Source organism: Otolemur garnettii, unplaced genomic scaffold (assembly GCF_000181295.1).
Source record: "Otolemur garnettii isolate 467f Iridium unplaced genomic scaffold, OtoGar3 scaffold00033, whole genome shotgun sequence".
NCBI classification, from domain to species: domain Eukaryota; kingdom Metazoa; phylum Chordata; class Mammalia; order Primates; family Galagidae; genus Otolemur; species Otolemur garnettii.
Window position 1 is genome coordinate 10,890,318 of NW_003852428.1, and position 7,855 is coordinate 10,898,172.

Here is a 7,855-nt window from a genome sequence, read left to right on the forward strand (position 1 = left end):
AACTATTCACAATAGCCAAAATTTTTAATCAACCTAAGAGTCTATCTATGGATAAATGGATAAAGAAAGCATGGCATGTATATGAAATGGAATATTATTCACTTGTAAAAAGAATGAAATTCTTCTGTTTAAAATAACATGGATGGAACTGGGAAGCATTGTGTTAAATAAAATAAGCAAAATTTAGAAAGACAAATACTATATGTACTCATATTTGGAAGCCAAAAGTTAAAACAATTGATGTTACAGATACAGAGAGTATCTCCCCAGAGGCTAGGAAGGATAGCAAAAAAATGACAGTATAAAGTAGAGATGGTTAATGGGTACAAAAATATAGTTAGATAGAATGAACAAGATCTAATATTTGATAGTGCAATAGTAGTCAACAATAAGTTATTGTATACTTCAAGAGAACTAAGAAAGTGGAACCAGAATGTTTCTAACACAAATGATTAATTCTTGAGGTAATAGATATCCCGATGACCCTGATTTTATTATTACATACTGTATGCCTGTATCAAAATACCACATGTATCCCATAAATATATACAACTATTGTGTACCCATAATAATTAAAGAGAAAAAACTTAAAAAGAAAATATAAATACAATTAATACCATATTTGTCACGTGCATTACACTGACAAAGAAATGTTACTTCACAAGAAAACATCTTATCAAAAACCAAAATGGTGGAAACATGTGCATGGCTTGTAATGCACTGTCTACTCAGCAGACTGCTCGCCAACCTTGAGTGAGGTGCACATTTGATCCTACAAGTCAACAAGACCATCCAAGTACACTTGTTTAGCATGAGACAAGGTGCAATTGTATCTCATATACCAACATTAATTCAATTCCATCCATCTGCTACTTCTTGAGTATTTGCTATTTACACTGATGTCATTTATTTTTTATTCTATTGGATCATCCATCCCTTTATCTTAACTTGTTCATGCTAATTTTCTCCAGAAGAGTGCCTCTTTTTCTTCAGCAAGCGATTGTGTCAGTGTAAACTCACCCAGAGCTCTACTCTCAGTAGTCACACTCCTATTGAGTAGTTCATTTCTAAAACCAAGAGAAAGACTCAAGTTTCTAAAATCAATCAGATAAGAACCTCTGGGTGCTTATTTTAAGGTTTATAGTCTTGCAGGATCACCACTAAAGTATGTCCTTGGCAAAATATAAACATCAATCAGGCAATATTGTTCCAATTATCCATTTTACATTGGCTTTGGAGGTTTGGTCATGGTGGTTATGATTCTTTCTTCCTCTGTATCATGGGATATAATCCCTGTCCCAGCCAAACAGCCAACTTTTCTTTTTTATTTTTATTTTGGACACCTGTTTAATTTCCTAGCCAGGGTCAGTAATCCACAATGGGCTCACTTCTCCAGCATCCTCCCTCTGAGCACATGACTCCACTTCAGGTAGTATTTCGAGATTTCTGCCTCCTCTTCCAATGTTTGATATTTCCTTACCACTGACTACTTTCTCTGCCAATGTGCCTATTTGTCCCCTCAAGGAATCCAAGTAGTGACACAATCCTAATTATTTTCAGATGATCTTTAATGATGTCATTTTATTTGACTAAATGGAAGAGAATAAAAGTGAACCATATGAATTGTGTACCCATGCTTAAAATAAAGACTCTATGTGAATAAATTCCCAAATCCCTTTAACAAAACAGTATATGTTGTGTTTACTGCTGCTTTTGATAGCATAAACTTCCTAGCATGCCACTATCCCAAAGGAGACATATTCAAAAAGTAGTAGACACGCATTTGAGTAAACCTAACATTCTTTGGAAATGAACCATTCAACCATATGTCATGCAATAACAGATGCTTTAAGTACTGAGATCTTGCCTCATGTGTCCTATGGAATTCAGTCATTTCCCATCCATGATGAGTTTCTTTTCAAAGAAGTTATTGGCCTTGCGATTACATTTCAGAAACACAATTACAGCTCTTTATTTAACAAGCCAAATCTAAAATAATGATTTGAAGCACTGTATAATTAATAGTCTAGGCTCCATCAGACTTACGCAACTTGCTATAAAATTTTGTCTCTTAACTATCATTATTTTCAGCATCATCTATGTTTTCAGCCAATGTGTTAGAGCAAGGTAAGAGAAGTATTACTCTTAGAAAATAATTATTACTTACAAATAATATGATTCACCTATATGAAAACCCAGAAAAAAATAATGAAAACTGTTGAAACCCATAAAAATATATTAATGGCAATTATTAATTAGACAATATGTTATATGCCCATTTATAATAGCAACAGTTTATACGAAATGTACAGAAATTAACTTTATGAGAAATATATACACTTTGTATGAAAAAAATTAACATTTTTGAAAATCATAAAAGAAGATTGAAAAGACAGAAAAAACGTATCATGTTCCAATATGGATAATTTTAAAAAGATAAACCTCCCAACTCATCTAAAAGATATTCTATTAAAATAAATTTTCAATTCAATTTTAAGGTTCTAAAGGGTTTGTTCCATTGTCAAATTGACCTTAAATTTCATCAGGAAGATTTAATCTCAGATTCAGTGATAATTATAAGTGAATTAGTCTGGGAGGAGAATGACAGGATTATCAGATTATAACCACTCCATGCAGCCATTTAGGTGATAATTAGGTAAGGAAAAATTTAACTATTTTAATAAGACAGCCAGGGTATAAGAGACACAGATGTTTAAACCTAGAATTATCTTTGTGTCTTCTCATTTTTCCAGTAATTTAATGAATCATCTCTGGGGGTGTCCTCTAGTTTTGATGCTCATAACATAACCTGCTGGACCAACCTCTTCAAAAATTTCCGCATCTCTAATCTCTCAATGCTCCAAAATATTCTAAGAACTTCTCTTTCAACCTTGTATAAGAGTTTCGTAATTGGCAAAGGCCTGCAGTTGACTTTCAAATGACATTTCAATGACCACATACATAATTTTTAGGTATTCTAATCCTGATGTCAGAAATGATTATGACTTCCCAATAACAAACAATATAATCTTAGATGTGTTCTAAAACTTTGCTAAACCTAAATTTCCTTATCATTAATGGGTATTATAATATTACCTCACAGGGTTGTTGTGACAGTTAAAACATAATCTTTTGAGACATCACTTTACACTTCATTATATGCTAACTTAATAAAATAGTGATTTCCCCCTTCCTTAATTATTATCTTCCCAGCAAGATTATAAACTTCCCTGGTGTAAAGCACATTTTATTTCTTTGCTGCTGGCCTGTGAATTATTTGTCACTACAGTGAGATAAGTACAGGAATCAAGAGTGTTTAGAAAATTTTGATAGCAATTTCCATTACCAGAACATCTGAACATATGATTAGCAGACTTACCTTGTGACCAAGTAGGGACCCATGCCAGGGCACTGAAATTCGGGTGATGATTTCCATAGGGCATCAGCTGCCTGCTTGTCCTAGTTATGTGTGCGATGACCACGTATCAGACATGGAAAGGTGGAAAATTTTATAAATAGTTCCCTCACCCTCAATAACTTCAAAATTGCTATTCTAAAGCATCTCAAACAGTTCTTGACAAGAATTGACATGCATGGTAATTTTATTTAACATTTTGCTTTCTTAGATACTTAGGATAAACAGGTGGTAAGCGCAGTAGATATATGTTAATTTTTATTTGCCATCAATTCTTACATGGATTTATCCCAGACTGGACCATATTCATGTTTACTTTGGTTTTACACCAAAGCTCCACAAGCTTCACAAGCGTAAGCTTTACATAGTAGAAGCTGAAACAGAAACTGACAACATTCTGAACTACTAAAAGGATCCAAAAACTAACAATTTCCCTCACCCCTTCATTTCTCATTTACACTATCAATACTACACTAGTGCTATTCAGACTAGTGTTTGATCTCTGAGTAGATTTCAAAACAGTGCTTCTGTTATTTGCCCTTTTTACTTTACTATAAAATCTCAGAAGGAATAAAACATTTTGAGAGCCCAGTCAGTTTTCACATTGTCTCCCTAGGGGAAGTTGTGAGGCCAAATGGAAATAAAGCCAAACATGGAATCACTAAATTCATTTTCAGGTCATATATGAAGTCTCCAGCCTAGTTATGACACGGGAATTCCATGTCATAGAATCAGAGTCATTCATCAACAGACTCAAAATTAAGCTGTCCTAAATCCTAGCAGGTTCATAACAATGTGGCAAAAATTGCTAGCTGCTACCTAATATTCAATTTTTCTTTTTCTACTCAATGACAGATCCCTTTTCAGGGGGACTGCAATTTGCTCAGCTATAAAAACTATCCTTCTCAATCTCCCTTGCAGATACACATAATTAATGAGACAATGTACAGGAAACATTTAGTAGTGCTTTTGAGACAGATCCTTGAAAAGAGCCCATCTTCCCAAATAGAAGGTGCCTTTTGCATGTCTTCTCTTCCTCCTGTCTGGAATGTAGATGTAATGGTTAGCACTTCAGCAGCCCTATTATAAATATGAGGATATCCCTCATACTGACAGAGCAGGGAGCAGGAAGGGCCTTGGGCCCTGATGAACTAGAATAATATTAGAATTTATTGCATAACAACCACTCCCCAAATTTAGCTTAAAACAAACTCTCTTGTTTTACTCCAGTTCTGCATTTTGAAATTTTAGGGTGAGATAAATTAGATGATTCTTCTTATCTGGACTAGTGTTAATTAATCTTGACTGGACTCACTCATGGATCTTTAGTCAGCTGGTAGGTTAGCTGGAGTTAACTGTGTTTGGATGACCTCAGTTAGAATAATGGAAGCTTCTCTGTTGTGGTCTCTCCTTTAGGAAGCAGCCCAGTCTCCACAGAAAGTAGGAGATGGAAATAAAGCCAAACATGGAATCACTAAATTCATTTTCAGGTCATTTATGAAGTCTCCAACCTAATTACAACATGGGAATTCCATGTACTAGAACAAGAGTCATTCACCAACAGACTCAAAATTATGTTGTCCTAAAATCCCTGCTATTCCATTTCCCTGCTATACTTTTGAGGCTCATGCTTGGGATTAACACAGTATCATTTTGTCACATGCTGCTATTGGTCACAAGGCCAGTCTGGAATCTTGGGGCAAAGAAACAGATTTCTCCCTTGGTGAGAAGAGTTGCAAGAAATTGTGACCAATTTTGCAATCTACCACACACACCAACATTGAACTGCCTAAAATCTGGGCTACCCATTACTTAACAGGAAATAGACTCCTGTTGATTTAACCGATGATTGTCTTTGTACTTTATCAGCAGGGTTAGCATAATTCTTAACTGATACAAACACTGTACAAAGCAATCAGATGCTTGCTTTTTTTTCTGAGGATGGAGTGGTAGCCTCTTGACCCAGGAAAGTGGCCTGGTCTGCCTTGGAGAAACATATCAGGCTGAAAAGAGAGTCACATGCAGGAATATACACACAAGGAAGGCAAAACAAGAAATGCTAAGTTATCATTCCATGCATTGTGACTTCAAGAAATAAACAAATACTAATCTTATACACATATTCCAACACCTCTCCATTTAGCAGAGGAAAAAAAAAAACAAAATTTCTTCTGTGGAATAGAATTGATAGATTTTGTGTTTGTATCTGTCAGAGTGTAGGCACAGAATAATGAGATACTCATGTAAGAATAATTTGAAGACAGTTCAATAAAATGACTCATTTAAAAGGTATGTGCAGAGGCAGAGGAAACCACAAAGTTTTCTGCTATACTTTGGGGCCCAGGACTTGGAAGTGGAGTTCATCACTACCACCTTTAGGTCTGAATAAGCGAAGGCAGCTGTCAGCTACCAGAACCAAAAGGCAGATTCTACATAGAGAGTTCACTTGCCAAGAGCTAGAATCTTTCTTCACAGTGTTTTTCAACCATTTTATCTCATGGTACTCTTAAAGTTCCATAGCACACTTAAATTATGTTGATCAAAAAACATGAGTTTAAAAAAAAAATGTACTTACAGTGCTTTGAGCTTCTTTTGAAAATAATTTAATAATCTTTAAATTTTTTTGTGGCACACCTAAGAGTCTCTCACAGCAAGCAAACGCTGAGGGAATTTGTCAAGCCCAGATCTTCCCTTCAGGAAATATTCAGATCTGCATTATATACTTATCCCCACAAGAGACACTCACCACTGTAAAATCATTCAAATGGTAAAATTCACAGCCCAGATACCACAGTGGCTCAAGAGCCAAAACAAAGCAGCAAAGCTACACTCAACAGAATGAACAGAAATCTACCACATTTATCAATTCTTTCAAATTAATGAATGGATTAACTCCTCTCTTAAAAGATATGGGCTGGCTAAATGGATAAAAACAAATACAAGCCAAGTATCTTCTGTCTCCAGGAAATACATCTAATTCACAAGGACTTATTCTGACTCAAGGTGAATGGGTAGAAAACAGTATTCCATGCAAATACAAACCAAAAGAAAGCTGGAGTAGCTATTCTCATGTCTGATAAGATAGACTTCAAAGCAATAAAAGTAAAGACAAAGATGGTCAGCATTTAATGGTAAAGGAAACAATTCAACAATAAGACACATAGTTCTACATATTTACACACCTAAAACAGTTTCACCCAGATTTATAAAGTAAATGCTACTAGATCTAAACAAAATATTAAATAGCAACATTATAATAGCTGGGGACTTCAACATCCTACTGACAGAACTGGGCAGATCTTCTAAGCAAGAAACAAATAAAGAAACACAGGACTTAAATGAGACTTTACAGTAAATAGCCCTAATAGACATTTACAAAATATTCTACTCAAACACTACTGAATATACCTTCTTCTCATCAGTACATGAAAAATTCTCCAAGACTGATCACATCTTATGACACAAAACATGTCTCAACATTTTTTTTAAAAGGGAGAGAGAGAAAGTATAACATGCATCTTCTCACACCACAGTAGCATAAAATCAGAAACCAGCTCCAAAAGGAACACTGAATTCTACACAAAGTCATGGAAATTTAACAACCTACTGCTGAATGATTATTGGGTCAAGGAGGAAATTAAGATGGAAATCATAAGCTACTTCAAACTAAATGGCAAAGGGAACACAAGTTTTCAGGATCTGAAGGAAAATTCACACACTTAAATTCCTACATTAAAAAACAGAAAGGTCTCAAATCAACAATCAAATGAATCATATCCAGGAATTAGAAAAGGAAAAGCAAACTGATTACAAACCCAGCAGAAAAAAAAAAAAAAAAAAAAAAAAAAAAAACTAGGGTCAGAGCAGAACTAAATGAAATTGGTAACAAAGAAGATTAATGAAACAAAAAATCATTCTTTGAAAGGATAAACAAGAGCAGGCCTCTTGCTAGATTAACCAAAAACAGAAAAGCAACAAAGAAGTCCAGACAAGATTGTTTCACAGCCAAATTTTACCAGATCTACAAAGAGAAACTGGCACCTATACTGCAGAAACTATTTATGAAAATATTACATTATACACTTTTAACTTATCGTAGTACACCTTGAATAATATTCATGACTGCACATACAATGTAAAACTCTTACAGTGGTATATAATTCCATTTGCAGCCTCTTCTATCTTTGTGCTATTATTGTGGTATATTGTTTTCCTACATATATCACAAATCCCTCAGTACACTATTAATATTTTGTTGTAAAAAGTCAATTAACTTTAAAATAACTTAAGAGTTATTTGGTATTTAAAATAACATAGTAAGTATATTACAGAATGTCCCAAAGGTCACTCCTTAGTTACCATACATAGAGAAAATGGGAAATTGTAGCTAAAGGTAACTTTATTTACAAAATATTTATTAAAAATTTTTACAAAGAGATA